The following is a 23671-nucleotide window of genomic DNA, read 5'->3' as shown; positions in this document are numbered from 1 at the left end:
TATTGTAAATTTAAAACGTATAACTTGACATTAAATTCATCATGGAATATTGTGTTTATTTGTCCCACCATCATATCGCTAACTTTTCAAGAACAAAATGAATCGATGAAGCCACAATTATTGGAATAAGCTAAAAATAATGCGACGGATTCTATTACGCCGACCGAAATCTTGGCGGTCCGAAAATATGGCGAAATTTCGGGAAAACCGTCGCATTTCGTACGTTATAAAAATGTCTTGTAAGGTATTAGTTTCATTGATTAATATTTTTGAATGAGACTTACTTATTATGAAAGGTTAGCGAGCGTGCTAAATCACTCTACAGTCGATCTTCGAGATTTTTCTAAAAGGGCCCCCGACGGTTGTAACCAACTTCAATCGATGTATTTTCGGACGCTGATTCCGAATCACCCCCCATGACATAGGGTTAAAATGCTCCCCTGACGAGATATTGGCGAAAAACTGTCTCGATCACGTGATATGACCGTATAAGGAAGTTAGTCTAATTTCTCGTTAGGGTTAGGGTTTCAGCATATGTTTTTGTTAAGGATTGGGTTAGGGTTAGGGTTGGGATCATATTAGAGGGTTTGGGTTTCGAAAAGTCGTTCAGAACCAGCTAGAGAACAAGTTGAAAAAGTCACGTGACAGTCGAGTGTAGAGTGATTAATCATCATCCAAAGGTTAGTCTAAAATACATATTCTCTGTAAGTTATAGCTTTATATTTGTTTAAATGTGGATACTAAGGTGAAAAAACCAAAAAAATAAACTAAATTGCCCATATCTTGGTTCGCGACATTCGCGGAATTGATTTCATTAAAATTGTAACAACTCAATCAGTTTTCAAAATTTTTGCATGAAATTTTCGGAATCGACTCGAACTCGCATTTCGACTTTATTTTGAGCACGGATTTTTGATTTAGGCCTCCAAAAAAATTTGGCCGCCAAATTCTAAATTTTGGTGAGAAAATTTTGGAATTTGGCCGTTACAATTTTAATGTAATAACCTTTCATAATAAGTAAGTCTCATTTAAAAATATTGATATTTGACCAATTTATGGGACAAAATCTACCAAATTTGGTGCGTATGCCCCCGCCTACCTGCCTAGGTCGATCCAGATGAAATCTGGAACGAGTTTCGTGTCAACGCTTCTCTCCATTTATCCCTATCACACATGAGTAAACGCAGCTGGTCAGGTTCCAGTCCAGTGTCTTCAAGAAGGACGTCCGGGAAGGTCTTATGTGGTCGTCCTCGATAACGCTGGCCATAGGATGGTTGCCAAAAAAGGAGTTGTTGAGCAGGTTGGTCCTGTAGACGGTAGACATGTCCTGCAAAACGAAGTCTTCGTGTCTTTATAGTATCTGTCACCGATGGAATCTTTCCGTAAAGAACGGAGTTAGGTGTATGTGATTTCCATGAGATACCAAAGACCCTTCGTAGCATTCTAGTATAAACACCGTCTAGTGCTCTAATATCAGCCTTTTTAAGAGTCCAGGTTTCTGCACCATACAGCAGAACAGGTTCTACTGCAGTTCGAAAAATCTTAGTCTTGATCTTCCTAGACATATTAGATTTCCAAAAAGCATCTAGACTCTGCAAAGCTTTCCATGCGAGGCCTTTCCTGATCGGCGAAGTCCAAATCAGCAATGTAGTTACTTCCAACTTTAAACCCATCACGTGGGCCTATTGCCAGTCTTAGTATGAAATCCAGGACGATGATAAAAATGAGAGGTGCAAGAACATCGCCCTGGAGAATTCCGAGGTTGGTAAGGAATTCTAAGGTTATCCCTTCAGGGGTCATGATTTTAGCCTTAGTGTTGATGTAGAGTGACATAATGGCTTTTATGATTTTTTTAGGAAAGCCGTAGGAAGCCAGGATGTCGGGAAGATGCGATCTGAAGATGCAGTCAAAGGCCTTTGAGAAGTCAATAAAAGAGATGACACAAGGAAGCTGGAAGTTCACAACCTCTTCGATGATACGTCTAAGAGCCAGAATCTGTTCACGAGTCCCTCTTCCAGGCCGGAAACCATTCTGGTTGTATCGGAGGCGAGGTTCTATGTGGCTCCTGATTCGGTTTAGAAGCAGCCTGTTGTAGATTTTCGTGGCAACAGGGAGGATGGAGATGCCTCTGCTATTTTCAGGACAAAACTTTTTAGCTCCTTTGGGTATAGGAAGAATGGCAGTGACAAGAAGCTCTTCCGGGGCTTTACCAGTAGCTAGCATGTTGTTGAACAGAGATAGTAAAGTAGTGTCCAAGTCAACACACTTGTACAGCAGAGAAGGAATTCCGTCATGACCGTACGTGTCCTTTGTCTGCTTGAGAGCTGTAGATAGTTCATCTGCTGAGAATGGTGACGTTTCAATTGGGAGTTCTGGCTTTTGGACTTCAAAACTGCCTTGTTTCTGTATCCAGGTAATGGAGACATAGATTTAGGCTTACGATTGGTAAGGTCATTTATAAGCTTCCAAGCAATACCAGAGCTGTTTGACTTCGTCTGCCATGCTGCATACCCTGGTTGGTTTGCGGGTTGCGGAATAAACAGCTGATCTACTTGATCAATTGTCTTATTAACAAACGCTTCTTGTATGCTGGTTTCGACCTTCCTGACTTCAAGGGTGGCATCACGGAGGGCTTTAGTAGCAGCTCGTGTCTTTCTTTTGTGACTATCTTTCAACGCAGCATCTCGTGCCTTGACAGCAGCCCGGTACTCAGGATTAGATGAAATCTGAGCAGTTAGACTAGTCTTCTTCCTTTTGGGAAGTACTTTCTCTGCTGTGTCATTAATAGCACTTATCATGTTGGTGTATGCATGCTGGTTGTGTTGGACGAGGTCATCAGTTTACCTTAGGTCGGACGATGTTGGTCCTTATTGACAGCTTGATAGTCGCTGTGACAATCCGATGGTCAGATTGAACCGAAGGATTAATGTATGACTCACAGTTTTTAAGTGAATTCTGCCATTTTGAGCGAATGAGGATGTGGTCATTCTGATGCAGTTGACCATTTGGTGCTGTCCAAGTCACCTTTTTAGAATGCTTTTTGTTAAACTTTAGCGCACCGATGGTGAACGCGTTTTCTTGGGCAAAATCGAGAAGATGCTGTCCGTTTCGGTTTGTACATTCATAAAACGCGTTGGTGTTGCAGGTGTCTTTTCCAAGGTGAGCATTCAGGTCGCCAGCTATAGCTACTACGTCATGAGGTGGAAAAGATCGGACACAAGAAGTTAACTCTGCATAGAACTGTTCAACTTCAAGGTCTGTAGATACATTAGTAGGTGAATGACAAGTAACTAAGTGTGTGCAAACTTCACCGGTAAAAGAAACAGACATTATCCTGTCTGAAAAGACGTTATGGTCGATGTAGCAGCGTTGGGCCCAAGGGGAAAGAAGGAAGCCAAGTCCGAGGAGTGTTCTACTTTTAGGGGGAGGAGATGCTAGGAGGAACTTGTAGCCATCACGCATTATATAAGGAGTCTTCTTAATACGATGCTCTTGAAGAGCAATCACAGGTATGTCAAAGGTTTTGGCTTTGCACACAAGTTCCCATTGCTTCCATTCTTCAGTGAGCGATCTTACATTGTAAGTAGAAAGGTAAAAGGATTCTGAGATTTTTTTGTTAATTTTTGGTTTTTTGATGGTCCTTCTTTTAACCCAGATACCATCAGCTGCTTCTCTCCCCGAAGGGTTTAAAGGTGCAGCGTCATCATGAGCTGGACTATCAGAAGGAGAGGTAGGGGCTGAAACCCTAGTGCTGTAGTTGTTTAGTTCGTTGTAATGTTGATAAACGGGTGCGTGGCAAAAAACTTTGCGAGTACCAGAGTAAAGCTAGGGGTTGGTAGCCCACTAGCAACAAGTCCAAGATCTCAGGCAACTAAAAATGACTGATAAGAGAACTGAGGGTCTGCAGCCACACACAGACAGTGAGGGAGAGTACAATAGGGGGTTTTGTGCCTCAGTACACAGAACCGTAAGTCATCAGGCTGCGAGGAGTTTCTTACAGCAGAAGTAGGCTAGAAACTGTGACATCAACATGTTTCTAGTTAAAAGGGAGAGTGTTCTGAATAACTCTGATGGCCAGACTGCCATTTTGATGTCCGCTGGAAGTAGTGCGCTTGTCGCATCTGCCACTCAGCATACCTGCAGCAGGCAGGATCCTCTGAAGCTTTTGCTACACGGCGTTAACTGTATCCGTGCATTACCATTCCCGGGTGTCAGTAGCGCGAGTCTACTGCTCGGACCCACTCCAGAGTGAGGAACCAAATATGGGCATATGGTTTTTGGCTCATAACTCAGTCATTTTTTGTCCAATCTTGATGAAATTTCATATACAAGTTCAAGAGACCACTAGCTACAAGTAGAGCACCACAAACCTGGGTTTTTGGCATGTTAAAGCTATTTGGCTAAATTGGGCCTAATTTGGACCAAATATGGGCGTGGCTGCCCTGCGCGCACCGTTTGGCGGTTGGGGTCCGGGACCCCCTCAAAAGTTTGGTCACTGGTCCTAGTTTGTTGGTCAACTGCTATCTCGAAATCAAGTTTCACAAAAAAATACTCATTGGCCCCCCGTTGACCATTGTTAATGGTCTGCGCGCTACTTCGAAGAAATTTAGACGAGTAACATACGTCAACCATGATGGCATTAGATCATAAAGCTATAAAGGTATTTAATCATTACTAACTTCTTCAATAAGAGTAGTATATTGTTTGGTAAAACTTCTCCACTAAAATTATGAATGCCTTACTAATCAGCATTGTGTGATTTGTAAGAAACATGTGATAGCTGAATAATAAAATATCTAGTCGCCTGCGCACTGATCAGAATTAAATTGTGGTATGATATATGCTCATATACGTATGTTTGGAATGAGCGAGTTCATACTTTCGCACCGTTTTAACTACGAAAATGTAATGCGTCTACGAAAATGTAATGCGTCTTTTCGAATATTATAGGCGGGTTTATACTTTTGCATTTCAACTGCGATAGTGAAGGCCCGGCCGTAGGCACGGCTTACACTAGTCTAGCTATAATAGCCTTAACAAATTTCTTGTTTTTTGTTGACAAATGTCTTTTCACAAAAAAATAAATGATGATCGTGTTATCGTACACGACCACAAATCAAAACATGATTGATGTCATCATTATATCGTTATAAATTTAAACAGTTAACACACGTTAGCTGTAGTTGTAACGATGCCAAATCTAAATGTTACCTGATAAAGATATTTCAACGCAAAATAATTAGTTTAAGTCACGTGTGTTGGAAATTCGTGCACAGCTGATGTTATTTATAGACTAAAATACAATGATAATACACAATTTGCTTATCCGAAGCATTTAGTATTTCATCACCGCTCATTTTCTATTCCACTTACAGCTGCGTATTTCCTTTCAAATCGATTTAGTTTTCGCTCATTATCACATTTGAATGTACATCGTATCATGTTTCAAATAATGTATCAAGTATTCAGTAGTTTACAAAAATGATGCAGTTTTATCAACACATAGAGACATGTCATTTATAAACTTTGCTTGCAAGTTTTCAGTGATCCTAAACTCCATTTATTTCCATTATGATTGTGAAGTTAGTTTGCCGTTCCTTTGAGCTGACCTGAGGTAATTGCTTCGGTATTACCAAAGTGCGCACATATTTTCATTTAGATATTTGAATTTATATAAAGATCCTTGCAAAATATTAGTATAACGCTTTAAATCTAAACCTTTACCATTTTAACTGAAAGATGGCTTGTGAGAGAGAAACAATTGTGAAAGATTTGGAGAACGTGTTGAGAGAGAGGTATGGTTTTCAAGGAAGTCTGGCTGGCATAGAGTTCAGCAGCCAGACTGACACCTCATTCCCTTTACTAACACAAATACTAACTAACAGTGCAACATCAGCTCCTTCTGCCTCTGCACTTATAAGTGGAGATAACACTCCCAAAATAGGAGACTCCGCGTTTGTCTACTGGTGGGGATACGGGTGGTTCACTGCCACTATAAAAGACTGGCTGCCAGACGACCTGACCTACATGATCAAGTGGACTGACGGGGACTGGTCTGCTGAAGCTGCCAGTTACAAGAATCTGTGTGTGGATAAAGTGCCGGATCCTGCTACTATCGGAGTAGGAACCAAGGTCCTCTTTCAGCAGGGTCTCTTTTTCTGTGGGCACAATGACGATGGAACAGTGTGTGACAACTCGGGAAGGAACCTGACCGAGGAGAAAAAGAAGGAAATAGCAGATCTTGGTCAGATCTCAGACCGCTGGCACATGGGAAGAATTACTAGTATAACGAAAAACCAAGAGGGAGAAACGGTGTACAATGGGAGACATGTGGATAAATCAGACCCCCAAGTCTCTAGTGATAACTACGCAGGATACACAGTCACATTTGAGGGTCTTACCCTGACCCAACTGAGAACTCTTCCCAACGTGTTTAACTGCGTCGATTCATCTCCAGATAGCGCCAACAGTCGTATTGACCTGGCTGCGTGTGATATTTTCGTATCGAAAGTGCACCAAGACAGCTCATCTGTGCAAAAGATAATGCGACAGGTGAAAGACAAGTTCAATGTAGCAGAGTCGAGTGAAGGAGCCTCTTCCAGGGACATACAGCAGATAGTCGGACAAATAAAAAACTGTTCCGTGTACCTAGTGTGTCTCAGTGACAGTTTTATTGATAACCCTCAGGCAATGTCTGAGCTGCTGTACGCAAAGAAAACACTGGGTAAGACTGTAATCCCTGTTGTGATCGGGAGAAGCTCGAACTGGTTAAACACTACAGCAGGTATGCTGCTGGCGGGCCAGCTGTACATACAGTTCGGGAGCGAGGATGTATACGACGAGAAGGCCAGTGAGCTTCAGAGCAACTTGGAGAAACTGGTTATCTCTGATTTTAGTGGTAAAAGTGCAGCAGTCACCACCAATGTTTCTCCTCCTAGAGTGTTCCTTTCCTACTGTTGGAGTAACTCTAAGTCTTCATTCGAAGCAGGACAACTGAGGAGCTATGTTGGCCATGAGTTCTCCGATCCTAGGAAAATAAAAGCAGATATCGAAGAAAGGATTGGTGAGAGAGTTTGGCTGGACATCGAGCAGTTGAACAGTGTGGATGACTCTGGGATGTTCGGACAGATCGCTGATGGACTAAAGGACTCCGCCACCGTAGTGATGTGTGTCTCAAAAGAGTATACAAACAGTCAGAACTGCCAGATGGAGGCTAACTTTGCACTGCGTTCTCTAAATAAAGATGCTATAGTGCTGGAGGTTGGAAGCGGACTAACTGGAGATAGAAACGACTGGATGAGGAGTAGCGTGGGCATGGTACTCCCGACTGATAAAGAACCGTACATTTTCACAGCTGATGATTCCGATAAATACACGGAATCCATCGAACAGATCTGCAAGATATTGAAGGATACAGCTCTTACAGAAACTATTCAGAGGATTAAAGTGGAGGCACTAGACTCGTCCAGAGAAGAAGGTACCGAAGGTAAAAGTTCCCTACGAGCATCGGTTCCTATGGTAGGGGACTCTGTTATCGCTCACTACGCTGCCTGGCAGTTCTTCCCAGCTAGGGTGGCCAGCTTTGACAAGAACTCCCTGAAATACACAGTGGATTGGGAGGATCCTGACCCAAGCTGCAGAGTTCAGCCTTACAACCTAGTGGCGATTAATGTCATGGCAACGGATGATATGATCGGAATGGGATCTAGCATTTTGTTTAAGCAGGGGGTCTACGCGTTCGGTGACTCTACTGGAGATGTTTGGAATCTGGGGGAGATCACCAGCATTGTGGAGGAAGATGGTGTCAAGCTGTACTCGGGAGTGCACTCAAAAACAGCAGCAGACGGGTTGGCGGTTGCTTCCTGGCCGTCTTACAGACCCATCTTTGAGCGAGCAAGGAGTCAAGACTTGAGGCTGTTTCCTAATGCCATGGAAATGTTACAGGTGTACAAAGACCAAACAGTTTAAAAGAAGCCCGACCCAACTTCACAAAGACTGCTAAAAATATTTTAAAACTTCACATGCTTTTCAAATTATATATAAAGTACACGCATACCACAATTTACAATAATTCTGCAATGTTGGATGCGCACGTAACGTCCACCCAAAGTTTCCACGTGCGAAACGTGACAAATTCTTTCATTCGTGATTTGATCGAGTAGTTTCTGCTTTCCCACGAAAGTTTGATGACGTATATGAATGTAACCTACTTAACCTACTACGTAATGTTGGCCAACAGTCTAAAATCTACTAAGGGCACCACATACTATAACTCACATAGAATATAATCCGAAAACCTCCGTCGTCGCGTCACTATTGTTATATTTCAATTAATTGACTGGCCAAACCTTAGTCTACACCATTTCAGCCCATACCGTCGACACTTGGATTAGTTGTGTCTGCGAACGAACATTTATTTACCAAGATGAACATTGAGAGATATAAGTTGAGAAATTAACCATATCAAAATCTGAACCATTACCAGTCTAAACGAAATGCCAATAACGGCATATTTTCCAACAATATGGCATTTTCTGCATATTTTCCGTATTTTCTCGCATAAGTATCGCTTATCAGTCAGTAGCTTATCTCAAAATTTTGTGCGTAATGATGTGCGTAGTTATGATCCCTGCACTGCAAAGGGACCCTATTAGACGTTTACAGCTACACAGACAGACACAACCTCCATATCTCCATATGATAGCAGATGCTCCTCAAACAAGGAGACTAAAGGAAGAATCTTAGTTTAGGCTGCCGCACAGCACAGGTTTTTAAGATATAGGCAGAAGGTATAAACGTGTCATGCTTACGACACGCGATGGAAGACCTTATAAACAGCCGAACACACCTAATATAGATTACACATTACACAATAGGTCGTGAAACTTGCTACCTGTAACAGATTATCAAAGAAGATCTTTTACTTTAAGTGAAAACGATTCTCCATTGGGAAGGATTAGATCTAAATTGTTGAAGAGTGTTTACAAATCTTCTTTCGCATCTTGTTTTATAGAATTTTCGTTTAGTGAAACTTGACTTCTATTATAAACTTTTAAGTGCATTGAGAGAAAACAATTTGAGTTTCCATATCTCGGACGTTTATCATCTAAATGGTTGACTCCAAAAGTATCTTTTAAATGATCTTTTATACTCTCGTTGATCTTCCTTTATAATCTTATAGCTATAGATATCTTTGTTAAGTGACATTAAATTTGTTTTATGTTTTTCCTTTCCCACTATTTTCTGTTTCGACAAATTGAAAAGATCTATCAACTGGCCATCTGGACTCAGATTATATCCTGAGGACTGAAAACTCACCTAATTCTACACAAGTTGGAGTTGTGGCACTGGAGAAGGTGGTGCCCTCAGTACAGGTGATAGTGATGCTGCCTATCAGTAGGAACCCTTCTTCACATGACACTGTCAGCTCTGTTCCTGCCTCTACCGGGTATATTGTGTCTGTTGTGAGCTGATTCCAGCCTGGACCCAGACCAGTGCACTGTAGTTTTTCTGAGGAAATTTTGTCTAAGTGGATTTGAAAAAGTTGAAATAAGATTTCGATTTAGAATTTAAAATCTTCAAAATAAACTTGGTGTTAAAGTATACTTATTTACTACGCAAATAATTTTCTTAATGTGAAGTTCAGCACGAGTTATACGATATAACATCTTAATACTTTAATAGATTTTATGGATGAGAATTACCAATTTCATATCTGTAGCACTAGCATGTAGACCCTTTATCGCCTTTATTATCGTATAGGCATCAGTGCTCCACTTGATGTGAATTAACAGTTTTGAAATTATAATCTACAGTACTGAAAACTCACCTAATTCTACACAACTAGGAGTTGTGGAGAAGGTGGTGCCCTCGGTACAGGTGATAGGGTTGATGCCTTTTAGTAGGAACCCCTCTTACATGACAGCTCCTTTTCCGCATGCGCGCGCTCGAGCACGTGGATCGAGCCGGCCGGCCGGCTCGATCCACGTGCTCGAGCGCGCGCATGCGGAAAAGAAACGCGTAGCTAGTCAAGATGTTGATAAATATTTGGCTTGTGGCGCGATGTGTTGCGCTAACTATAGCCCTCTCGCTTGCAGTAACGCGCGACCGCCGGAGGCGGAAATGACCTGGTTAGCTAGGTGAACGCGATGTGCCTTGTAGGATGAAATCCTACTAGCTGACGCCACTCGCAGCTGTGCTGCTCGCTGTACGTCAGCGATCGAAATTCATACTCGTATCACCCGTTAAGATGTGCCACCCGACGCGCCACACAATTTTTCTCGTTGCTCGTCGCACGTCGACGAACAACGAAGCTCGTTGCGACGCGCCGCGCAATGAGCTGCCAGGCTAGGACATCGTCTGGTCCAACAAATTTTGGCGAGCGCGAGCGATTTTCTCCAAAAATTTAATGAGGGCGCCGACTTCCACTCTGGCTAGGTTTTTTTTACCCCGCGCGCGTTCCTTAATGGGATGAGGTAAAATTAGGTAAAGAGAATCCACTGACTTCCAATTCCATGCACTCTGGCCTGGCTAGAGTGCTTTCATAAAACTCAATTACTAGCTTGGCGTTGTACTTGTAGGATCATATACTTTAATTTCGGATCGAGTGAAGCGAGTGATACACATTACTTTGATTAAACTTATGCTGATCACAATACAGTACAGGGAGGTGGGTAACACGGCTTGCAGTCGCAGCTGCGGCTCCTCGCTGGCGGTAATATTGCAATGAACAAGAATTAAGAAAAAGAGAATTTAAGAAAAAGAGAATTTTATTTTCCACAGAATAATCAATACATATAATATACTTCAAAAACTTCAAAATATATTCTAAGTTCATCTATCGTTCATAAGATGGGGTACTCTCAATAATCAAGTACATGAGTACCCGACCCGCCGCGCGCGCCTCGCAAGCACCACACTGCAATTGAAATTGAAGATGTAAGCATAATGGGCGCGGGGGCGCCGCGCACGTGGATCGAGCGGGCCCACGTACCCAAATTGCAAATGCAAATGTACATGTCACAATTAATGTCACACTCACAGTCACATTTATTAATTTCTACACAATTTATTCATTATACTTATCTGCCCACGAGTGCTGGTTGTTAAGAGGCGTACTCGGGTTTCAGCACGACAACTTACTTAACGGCCTATTTAATGCTCCAATTTTCCATGACTTCTAGAGATTATTTATTTATTATATTTCATTAAATTGTGGTGGTATTAATTTAACTACGTATAATGGGCTCCTTTTAACTAGAGTATGGAAATTCAGGTTCCGATATTATGGAATACCTCCGGTTTGAGACTCTCTCGGGGAAGTAGTCCCAGCCCAAACTCTCTTTGTACAGATACAATTTTAGGACAGTAATTTCTATTGTAATTATGGATTTCAGAATTTAAGGTGAATTCATATCTGGAAGATAACCAATTAAAACAAATTAATAAAGGGTTGTAAAATAATTGGGTTAAATAGGACTACAATATTAATTTAACTCTCATATCTCATAACTTAGTCTTAATGTCCATTTACCCCAATAATTGAAGTAGTAGCGAATGTGGCGAGGGTGAAGCGATTAAATAAGATGATTCACGAGGTCGCTGTTCCGGTTCTCTCTCTTTCTGAAGAGATCATATATCAATACAAATTTAATAGACCACACTAATTATACGGAATATAGGTATTAATTTCCTACTTCTAGATAACTTACGAACTAGAATCACTATAAGTATAATTTACTAACCAAGGAATAAGAATATAAAGTGGCGATCTGGTCTTTTCATATAGTGGAATGTCAACTAGAACTGAACCATCTTGCATGGTCATCCCGAGGATCTAACATAGTGACGAACGGTTCTCGAGGAAGGAGGGGGGAATCAATCTGAAGTAAGATAATTATAAGTACGGAGCGTTTAAGTAGTGACAATATTCAGATTGATTAAGTTAAATTAAGGGAAAATCTATCGTAGGAACCTCTTAATGAAGACGTAATAAACTTACGAAGCAATACGACTGGTGGAGCTTAGGTGAGGACAGGCAGAGCAAGTGGGCTGGGTATCACCGTCATATTGCCTGGAAATTAATAACTATTAGAACTAATAATTAGTACACAGGAAATAACTATAATACTACAATCGTCAACGTTAACAAGTGGAAAAGTGCTATGATTATGAACGATGGATTAAGGTTTACGTAAGATTTTTACCTCAGGAAAGGAACTCCATAGCCTAATTCTGGAAGGATCTATCGGGAACAGGTAGTACTAGTAGTGCGAGGAATCTGATGAGATATTATGTATATTAACAGCATATTAAGCATTATACGACGGAAATTGACATAAGTACGAATTAATCTTAACATCAGCCTTTGATACGAATGCAAGCAATGACAATAACATGATCAAGAACTTAATCTAAATTACGAACCTATGATAGAAATGAGTAACATGTGGAGAGAGAACGGACACAGCAGAACAAGACCCCGGGCCATGATAGGAGACAGGTGAATGCAGAAGGCGAAAGGCAGCGAGCAGCAGGCGAGCTTCCCTTTTTGTATAGTGCTGGTTGGCAGGTCTTTGGGGAGTTGAAGGGGGAGTTGATTCTCATGGCACTCTTGTAACACCTCGGCTAGTTCGTCAACACAATAATCAACAATCAATGCTGTTAAAATAATTGTAAGTATTCTTTTAACTATAAGTTCTAATAAATTTGAAACTTTAACAATCTTTAAGCCACTGCTTTTCCCACCGGGAACGTCACAATTCCAAATAACTACTAATTTACAACGGCTTAAAATAATAACTACAGCTTCACGCCGTGGGACATTTCAATCATACAAACCTTACAACTTTCAGCTTGTTACGCTGACTCCAAATATTTGCTAAATTGATAAAGACTTCAAAACTAATCCAACTACCAGTCTAGACCGACTACCAGTCTTTCAGTAAAACTATTTTATAAATTATTATAATACAGGCCGTGAGATATTGCAAACCTGAGATATTTGCAAACCAGTTCACCCTCAATTTACTATACCCCTACCTAACATCTCCCCGATCAAAAATTAATGACGACCACGTCATAGCAAAACTATCTATAATTTAAGAACTTTATAAAATAATGCCCTTTGTTTTTATCTTTAAAAAATATCGACTAATTAAATCTGCACAGAAAACCTCAGAATTTCTAAGAAATTTAGAGCCACTAATGTCGTTATCGGGAATTAAAGAATTTCCAGAAATCTGGTATGAATGTTGGTGTGTCATGATTAAGATATACAGACTTGTTGCCACAAGATTCAATAAATTAATTATTTAAAAAAAAGAAAAAAAAAGAAAAGAAATATACATGCCCACAACTTAATACCTATAATTAAAGTCATTGTCCTCATGGTCATTGGGCAGTATCGAGATAGCCCGACCACTGGTCCGCGGACCACTGTCTGCGGACCACTGTCTGCGGACCACTGTCTGCGGACCACTGTCTGCGGACCACTGTCTACCAGATCATATTACTGTATAATAACAGTATCCCCTGAATCAAGCAACAGGTGTTTGTGAATAGTTGATTGGTTACCAGATCATGTGAATGGTATGTATGGTATCTTGGATGCAATTAGTTACGACTAGCATAATTAATTGTAGCGTAGTAAATTACTGGATCAAACTATTGATTACGATTCAAATGTGGTCTCTCGGATATAATTAGTTACGAATAATATTGATTGCTCAATGAAATAAATGATTACGATTAAAATGTGGTATATAAGTCGTTCGTTTTTGGTGAAGTATTATCAGTTGCCATCATCAACAACAACAACTATTCCAATTCCTGACATGGTACTCTTCTGTCTAATGGACGAAATTAATGGACCCACCGCCTCACTAGAGAATGCTAGAGACTTCCTATTCCAGAAAAACCTCCTAAAGAGCTCCATGTCCTGTCCTGGGTGTAATGCATCTATGTCCCTGGTTCCCTGCTCGTCCTCGAATACTGTTATTATACAGTAATATGATCTGGTATTTCAGGGATTTTAGGGATTTCATAGCCAAACAACTATCAACTGTTTGCAAAGACGTAGAATGTGAGCCCCACCTACAGACTTTAGACGGGGAGACTTTCTCAACAAGTACCACACTAACAGGAGACAATGCCCACCCTGACGTCCGTGCCAGGGGATTCTATCGTCCGGGACAGAACTCCTATTTCGACATAAAGTTTCTCAATCCCAATTCTGAGTCGTATCTCTCATCATCAACAGAAAAAATATACGAGAGAGCTGAGACTCAGAAGCGGAGGTTATACAACGAGAGAATATTGAATGTCGAACATGGGAGTTTCTGTCCACTGGTGTACTCTGTCACGGGTGGCAGCGGGCCAGAAGCGAGAACATTTTTTCAGTTATGGTGTGAGAAAATAGCTTATAAGACGCAACAAAATTATTCAGATGTTGTAAATTTTTTAAGATGTAAATTATCATTTATTATCAGGAAGCTGGTTCTCCTGTGTATAAGAGGAACCAGATCTTCTGTCAATTCAGTTGACAAAAGTTGTGAAAGCGACTTTGAGTTCGCATGCTTTGTATCAAAGCTTAGCTAATTATGAGTCCCATGGACTCAATTAATTGTTGTTTCAAATCTGGTCGATATACATTGTTGTAAATTGTATTGTTATATATTATTCTATTTGTTTTCCAAAAAAAAATTATCGGTTGCCATTAGTGCATAAAGCTTACAAATTTAATTTGTTAAGCTCATTTGTTCCAGCGATTCAACTTTGTTAATCTTTTTGGCTAAAAAATAATAAATGTAATTATCTTAACTAAACTAAATCAAAAACAAAATAAAACGAAACGAAACGGAAATGAAATACAAGAACAAAAACTAAAATTAAAATAAGATATTCCTAGAAGCATTTCTTCAGCATAAACTTGTTGGTGTGCCTACATTTGCTAATGAGTTCCCTCCTCCTATTTAATAGATTGCCATCTTGCTATATATATATATTTATATTTGCTAACTTTTTAAAACAACATATTTATGTTATCAAGTAAGTGGAATAAAAATGTCATCAAATAAATAACTTCAGATGCGATAAAGGCATCTGTGACGGCGGTGCAAACAGACACTGTCTTGGAGCCTGAGATCGGGAACACTATCACGGCTTTAAATGGTCTTGGCACTGGTAAGTCATAGTCTTTCAGTTCATATTAATATTAATTCAGATTAATTAAATTTACTATTATTATATCATGATTCCGGTTTATATTCAACGAAAGTTTATTTCTGTGATTCTTGTCCAACGGATTTTTCTCAACAAAAAAAGTGGAACTATGGAACAACTACATTGTTGAAAGGGTTTTATAGTAAAATATAACGAACTGAACCCCCCCCCCCCCATATAACGAACTGATTAATGTAGTGTTTAAATTCTGTACTAACAAATTAAGAATAATATCATTAGTAATTACAGAATGTTACCGAAGATAAACTTTTTCAGCTCTTGATAACGCGGTGACTAATGTTGATTCGTTGTCAACGAATATCAACTCATTGAGCACTACGCTGACGGGTATAAACACGCACCTGGCGACATGTAAGGCTAACGTGGAGAAGTGTAATACTGACCACAATAACGCACGTTCGGACGCAGGCTTAGACCCTGCGGATTTCGAAACATCATTCGATCCCGCCGATGTAAGTAATTGTATATAAATAGCAAGTCAGACTAAAATTAATTAACTATGGACTTTTTCTAAAATACTTTCTCCGTTTATAAACGATGTAGCTAATCTCTATAATTCTGTAGTTTCGTAGCTAATCTCTATAATTCTGCAGTTTCGTAGCTAATCTCTATAATTCTGTAGTTTCGTAGCTAATCTCTATAATTCTGTAGTTTCGTAGCTAATCTCTATAATTCTGTAGTTTCGTAACTAATCTCTATAATTCTGTAGTTCCGTAACTAATCTCTATAATTCTGCAGTTTCGTAACTAATCTCTATAATTCTGTAGTTTCGTAACTAATCTCTATAATTCTGTAGTTTCGTAACTAATCTCTATAATTCTGTAGTTTCGTAGCTAATCTCTATATTTCTGTAGTTTCGTAACTAATCTCTATAATTCTGTAGTTTCGTAGCTAATCTCTATATTTCTGTAGTTTCGTAGCTAATCTCTATAATTCTGTAGTTTCGTAGCTAATCTCTATATTTCTGTAGTTTCGTAGCTAATCTCTATAATTCTGTAGTTTCGTAACTAATCTCTATAATTCTGTAGTTTCGTAGCTAATCTCTATATTTCTGTAGTTTCGTAGCTAATCTCTATATTTCTGTAGTTTCGTAACTAATCTCTATAATTCTGTAGTTTCGTAACTAATCTCTATAATTCTGTAGTTTCGTAGCTAATCTCTATATTTCTGTAGTTTCGTAACTAATCTCTATAATTCTGCAGTTCCGTAACTAATCTCTATAATTCTGTAGTTTCGTAACTAATCTCTATATTTCTGTAGTTTCGTAACTAATCTCTATATTTCTGTAGTTTCGTAACTAATCTCTATAATTCTGTAGTTTCGTAACTAATCTCTATATTTCTGTAGTTTCGTAACTAATCTCTATATTTCTGTAGTTTCGTAGCTAATCTCTATAATTCTGTAGTTTCGTAGCTAATCTCTATAATTCTGTAGTTTCGTAACTAATCTCTATATTTCTGTAGTTTCGTAACTAATCTCTATAATTCTGTAGTTTCGTAGCTAATCTCTATATTTCTGTAGTTTCGTAACTAATCTCTATAATTCTGTAGTTTCGTAGCTAATCTCTATATTTCTGTAGTTTCGTAGCTAATCTCTATAATTCTGTAGTATCGTAGCTAATCTCTATAATTCTGTAGTTTCGTAGCTAATCTCTATATTTCTGTAGTTTCGTAACTAATCTCTATAATTCTGTAGTTTCGTAACTAATCTCTATAATTCTGTAGTTTCGTACCTAATCTCTATAATTCTGTAGTTTCGTAGCTAATCTCTATATTTCTGTAGTTTCGTAGCTAATCTCTATAATTCTGTAGTTTCGTAGCTAATCTCTATAATTCTGTAGTTTCGTAGCTAATCTCTATAATTCTGTAGTTTCGTAACTAATCTCTATATTTCTGCAGTTCCGTAACTAATCTCTATAATTCTGTAGTTTCGTAACTAATCTCTATATTTCTGTAGTTTCGTAACTAATCTCTATATTTCTGTAGTTTCGTAACTAATCTCTATATTTCTGTAGTTTCGTAACTAATCTCTATATTTCTGTAGTTTCGTAACTAATCTCTATAATTCTGTAGTTTCGTAACTAATCTCTATATTTCTGTAGTTTCGTAGCTAATCTCTATAATTCTGTAGTTTCGTAACTAATCTCTAAAATTCTGTAGTTTCGTAGCTAATCTCTATAATTCTGTAGTTTCGTAACTAATCTCTATAATTCTGTAGTTTCGTAGCTAATCTCTATAATTCTGTAGTTTCGTAGCTAATCTCTATAATTCTGTAGTTTCGTAGCTAATCTCTATAATTCTGTAGTTTCGTAACTAATCTCTATAATTCTGTAGTTTCGTAGCTAATCTCTATAATTCTGTAGTTTCGTAGCTAATCTCTATAATTCTGTAGTTTCGTAACTAATCTCTATAATTCTGTAGTTTCGTAGCTAATCTCTATAATTCTGTAGTTTCGTAACTAATCTCTATAATTCTGTAGTTTCGTAGCTAATCTCTATAATTCTGTAGTTTCGTAACTAATCTCTATAATTCTGTCCCAGTTAAATGCAGATAAAATTGAAGATGCTAAAACCAGCTTAAACAAACTCAAGAGTTTTCCGGAAACAGATGGTAAGAGTCTACAAGAATGGGCAACCTTCGTCCAAAACACGTGGGACGGACTGTATACCGACATCGTAGCCAACACAGACATCGCAGATGCCATCAAAGGTATGTTATCGAGATTTAGTTCAGTTTTTTTTATTAAATACTTTTCAAATTTTACAGAGTACAGCAATAGATGAATATAAAATAGAATCGTTCAAAATATCGCCCCCATCTGTAAAATATGATGGGCACCCAAACACGGTAAACACATAGTGAACTATGTCCGCAGTAACTTGGACCCATTACATCGAATTAATCTAAATCCAAAAATTTATGAAAAACTATTTAATAACAAACAAATCCATGGTGAATAACTGTGGATATATAGTCAAAATTGGTATTTCAATACGTCAAATTCCAGATACATTAGATACAGGTCTGATATGGTCATTAATGTGTGAGGTGTGCGGGTGAAGTGTGATATGATGTTGAAAGTATAGGAAGGTAGATAAAAAAATTAATAAAATAAAAATAATAATAATATGGGGAGCAAAGAGACTAGGCTAGGCTGTTGTTTCACTATCCAATAAACATTTCCATAGATGCTTAGTGACCTCAGCTTTGAAAACACTTGTAGACACAATCTGTCTTACCTGTAAAGGGAGTCCATTCCACAGTATATGAGTTCTGTAGAAAAATGATTTTGCCAGTGGGCTATTTGAGGTACATAAGGTGTGTGAATTCTGACTTAACTTAGGTAAAATTGATGACACAATAGACAGACTGTCGAGGTGGCAACGTCTTAGTCGAGAAGTGCCCTGATATAAAGTGAGATAGTGAGGCAGCCATACAGGAATTAAATTGTTCAGAACTTTGTGGAAAAAAATAAGATCATTCAAGTCAAACTTTTGAGACAAAGGGAGAATGTCGACAAGCTTGCACTTTTTGACATATTGCTCAGGTGGATAACTGCGGCCCTCTTCAGACAGAATCCATTTAATAGCTCTCTTTTGGAGACTTTCTAATTTATCACTAAGTGATTTATTACAAGGGCGCCAGATTATGGAACAATTTTCGAATTGGCTACGAACCAGGGAGAGGTAAAGCGCCCGGCGACGTTTCTGATCAATGACAATATGGCCATCTCTTCTGACCATACCAAGTTGTTGGCAGGCCTTAGTATAAATTCTGTCGCACTGACTATTCCAACTGAGCTTAGGAGTAACATCGACTCCAAGATCTTTTTCTAACTCTACATACACAAGAGGAGAGCCATCAAGATTATATGCGAATGGAGGAGATAAAGATGGTTTTCCTGAAACAATAAGCACTTTACATTTTGCTGGATGGAATCGCATTTTGTTTCTAAGTGCCCAGTCAGAGAGATAGTCTATATCCATTTGTAAATTAGTATTATCAGAAGATGAATGTATTTTACGCCAGATTTTTGTATCATCGGCATACAAAACAATATCAGTATTATCCGAAAGGCCAAGAGGAATATCATTGATAAACAATACAAAAAGTAAAGGACCAAGGATAGAGCCCTGGGGGACACCAGAATTAACTGAGAGGGTAGATGACATCTCATTACCAATAACCACTCTTTGGTAACGGCCTTGAAGGTAATTGGTAAGAAATTTGAGAAGTGTACCATCAATGTTATATAAGGTCTTTAGCTTATGAAGAAGGATATCATGATTTACAGAATCAAATGCCTTAGCAAAATCAAAATACACAACATGATTGATAATGTTTTCGTTAAGAGACAATGCCAGGCTATCACAAAAATCAACCATATTGGTTGTGCATGACTTGTGCTCTAGAAAACCATGCTGCCTGGGATCAAGAAGGGTACTTGTCAAAGAAAGCAGTTTACGTTTAACAATGCGCTCAAAAACTTTCATGACTAAACAAGTAAGGGATATTGGTCTATAGTTTTCAACCTCACTTTTCTTACCTTTCTTAAATATTGGGACAACATTTGCAAGTTTCCATTCTTGTGGAATGTAGCCACTGTTGTAGGATCCACGAAAAATGCATGTTAGAGGGTAAGCTAAACCTACGGAACAATTTTTTAGAATTTTACCGTGTATGCCATCTGGTCCCTGGGCTTTATTTGAATTAATATTTGAAAGAAGCTTACGAACATCCCGATGATCGAAGTCAATATCAAAATCAACATCATTGACATAGGAGATGTCAGTGTCATAAAGTGAAGGATCCGAAAACTGGTTATAAAAGAAAGAATTGAAAAGTTCAGCTTGATCTTTGGGATTGAACCGAAGCTGTCCAGAATAACTAACACAATTAGGAATACGGCAGGAGTTAGATTTATACTTAACATGTGACCAAAACTTCTTAGTTATAAGCGCTGGATCATCACTATTAAAAAGATTATCTCTTATTTTGGCTGATGAGAGCCTCTTAAAATCTTTACGGCTAGTAACAAACTTTAACTCATCAGAAATAGAACCAGAAATTTTAAATTTAGCTCTGAGTCTATCTTTTTTACGGCATGAAGAAAAAAGTTCACTATCGAACCACGGGGGTTGGAACTCTGATTTAATAATTACTTTAGGAATATGTATATCAACTAAATTCATAATGCAGTCTTTAACTAACTTCCAAGACGAATCAGGATCTAGGCATTCTAGGACTTGCCAATTAATCGAGCATAATTCACGATTAATCATGTCCCAGTTTGCTTTCTTAAAATTATAGATTTTACGTTTAGGAGTTTTCTTACGGGAAAAGGAGCTTTTAATTGAAAAAGTGACAGGAAAATGATCAGATTTGCACACGGAATGAGGATCACAGACATTCAAGTTATCGATTGTGTTATCATAATTACTGAGAAGAATGTCTAATGTATTACCACTTTTATGGGTGGGTGATGTGATCAACTGGGAGAGAGAAAGATCACTGAAAGAATCTATGAAGGATTGCTCAATAGGTACGGTACTGGATGAAGATAGCCAGTCTATATGGGGGAGATTAAAATCACCAATAACATAGATTTTAGGGGGATTCTTTTTGGAAACTAGCTTGCGAATATAACTAACTATGACATCATGATTAGGTAACCCAAGAGTTCCTACTCTATAACAAGTACAGATTACAATACTCTCTTTGTTAGGAAAAGAAATTTTAACGGCAAGCATTTCTGCACCTAGGCTAACTGGTAGTCGGGTTGTAGTGGCGTCGAGATCAGACCGAACAGCCAAAAGAACACCACCTCCATTTTCCCTAAACTTTTTAGGGTTATTAGGATCTTGAGGATGAGTCTTTCTCGTGCGGTCATTGCGGAAGATTTCATATTGAGAAGAAGGAAAGATTTCGTTGCTAGAAATAGATTTTTTGAGCCAAGTCTCATTTAGGGCAATTATGTCAGGCTGCTCTATGTTAGCAAAGGATTGAAGTTCGGAAATCTTATTACCATCAAGAAGGGGATGGGAGGAGCTTAGGTTACTGAAAGGAATGAGACCTTGGACATTTTGGTAGAGTACAGATAGGGAGTTGGGACCTGGATTAAGCATAGAAGGATTAACAAGAGTTATCAAAAGAAAGTTAAGAGAGAAAACCCAAAGAATGAATAAAGAGACTAGACGCCCGAGGCGGCTGGAATACTTGACTCTATTCATCTTACCAGGGAGAAGAACATTTCTTATAAACCATGAGGAGATAATTACAAAGAAAAGTTTGATGTGGGAGCAAGCAAGAAATGGTATAAGATAACGTGGGCTGTCAAGGAGTAGAGAGGAATGAATATTAGAATCTAGGGGGAATACGGTGTTCATGGACCTAACCGTGGAGAGAAGAATTGGGAGAAAGTAAGTCATGATGAGAGAATAGAAGAGAAACATATGATTATGATAATTGTAGTTGATGTGTGGGGTGTATGGATACTTAAATGTGTAAATTTTGTTAGGTATAAACGTGTTGATATGTATAAGTGCATTTCTTGACTGTGTACGAGGCCTTTTGCATGCAAAAAGACCTATTCTAAGTCTAAACGATTCATTGTCTAACATATTGGAAAATGGACAGTGACCGAATGTACCTGAAATGGGAGGCATAAAATTGAGAAAAAGATTAAATCAGAGATTTGTTTGAGTTTTAATTTTAGGCGCAACGTCTTAATCAAAATATTAAATGGAAGAAAAGATCAAAGATTTAAATTCCCAGAAGATTATTTACAACCCTGTCAAAACTGTGTTCGTTTACAACAAACTTAAGCCAAGTGGACAGTAAACCTACTCCTCTCATGTTGAGATGAAGCCAATCATGGTATAGAAGTTCATTACATGATCTAAAGTCTCGAGTTAAAAAGACTGAGAAACAGTCTAAGAACACGCAATTATTATTTAGGCATAAGTCTTTAAGTAGATTATTAAAATCTAGAACATTCTTTGCTATGTAGGAATATAAACATTTAATAGGAAGACAACATTGGATAATTATAATTGCAGCGGGAAATAACTGCTTAGTGGTGTCAATTAATTCAGTAAGATACTTCCTAAGGAACTGAACCCCATTCTTAGAATGTTTAATGTCATTTGTACCAACACTCAATATAATTTTTTCAATATCGTCAGCTTCTGCAGCTGCATGAGTTTTATGAAAATTATGAATGTTTTCAGTGATGTCTCTAATTTTTGCACCACTTTGAGACACATTGATTACTTTCCTTCCCCGGAATCCCAACTTATTTGTCCGTACGAATTTTGTCATTGACGTACCAAACAGGACAGTGGTTTTTCCTGCTCTTCGGTTTTCTTGGAGTATTTCGGTAGTAAAGGGTTGGTGTTGAGGTGGTGGTGGGCGGCATAGGAATTGTAGTGCGGGCAATCTGCTCCTTGACTACATTTGTATCTGTCTTCGGTATCTGGCAGCGAAAAGATAAGCTATACCGAGTCCCCTTAACTGAGCTCTCTGCACGAACCTTGTGAAGACAATATTCCTGACACCCCGGTTTCATAATATACAAACTACAGTCCTTTGGGGTGATATAGCATTTACTGTTACATCGCTTATCCCCATTTTCTGGAATTATGTCGATGGTCCTCTCAGCTCCAAATGAAACTACATAAATACCTTGCGACTGGTCAAGAGACACCTCGTCGTCGTTGTGGTACCTAGTTGCACAAGAACCAGACTTGTACATGCTTGCTAGGCATGAGTTTAGCTTGCAGCCAAACTTGGAGTTGATATCATGCATAAGCTCTGATATCCCAGGATAATTTAAAATATCGATTGGCTCCTTAGTCGTGGTGTGTCCATTTGAGGAAGACCATACATATTCTTCTCCAGTCGAAGTGAGCCACTTTGTGGCAGTTTTCACAGCAGTTTGCTTGGCCATAAGTGTTTCAAGTTCAGACATCAACGTGCCATGTTGAACACTCTTGTTCTGAACAAAATCTGAATGCAACTCCAAGAAGTCCTCGCATTTAACAGAATTTCTCTTAAGTTTCATGACATTCTCAACACTGGCCTTGAGAGCTTTCAGCTCATTTAATGAAAACGAGTTTAAAACATTGGTAACAGAATTCAGATCCATAGTGATGTGAGGAAGAGGGAGGAGAAAATGGCGGTGAGGGAGGAGAAAATGGCGAAGTCAATACTGTAGCCCAGGAAGTAGATGCGTTGCTTAGGATACAAACGGTCACGTCATAGTCTCTTCTATCGCTTTGACATTGGGACCTAAAATTATTTGTTATATAGTAGTGTTGAAAGTATTATTTATATTATAGAAAAGGTATAATATACTCCAGTTTCATGGGGTATAATATTTCTTATTTTACTTTATCTCTCCCTAAATAATAATTGTGAAGTTTAATTAA

The 23671-nt window shown here is 38.6% G+C and overlaps 1 protein-coding gene across 1 annotated transcript in view; it reads right to left on the bottom strand.

Moving 5' to 3' along the window:
- The window catches only part of LOC134822749 (elongator complex protein 1-like), a 105988-nt gene extending 82439 nt beyond the window's left edge, over positions 1-23549 (bottom strand). Inside the window, exon 1 of the mRNA XM_063833988.1 lies at positions 23532-23549. The gene's annotated coding sequence lies outside the window, so the exon portion shown is untranslated. The remainder of the gene's footprint in view (positions 1-23531) is intronic.
- Positions 23550-23671: the final 122 nt, after the last annotated feature.

This window comes from Bolinopsis microptera, chromosome 11, assembly GCF_026151205.1.
Source record: "Bolinopsis microptera isolate Bmic1 chromosome 11, MBARI_Bmic_1.0, whole genome shotgun sequence".
Taxonomy (NCBI): domain Eukaryota; kingdom Metazoa; phylum Ctenophora; class Tentaculata; order Lobata; family Bolinopsidae; genus Bolinopsis; species Bolinopsis microptera.
The sequence above is the reverse complement of the archived record's forward strand: the minus strand, read 5'-3'. Positions and strand labels throughout refer to the sequence as shown.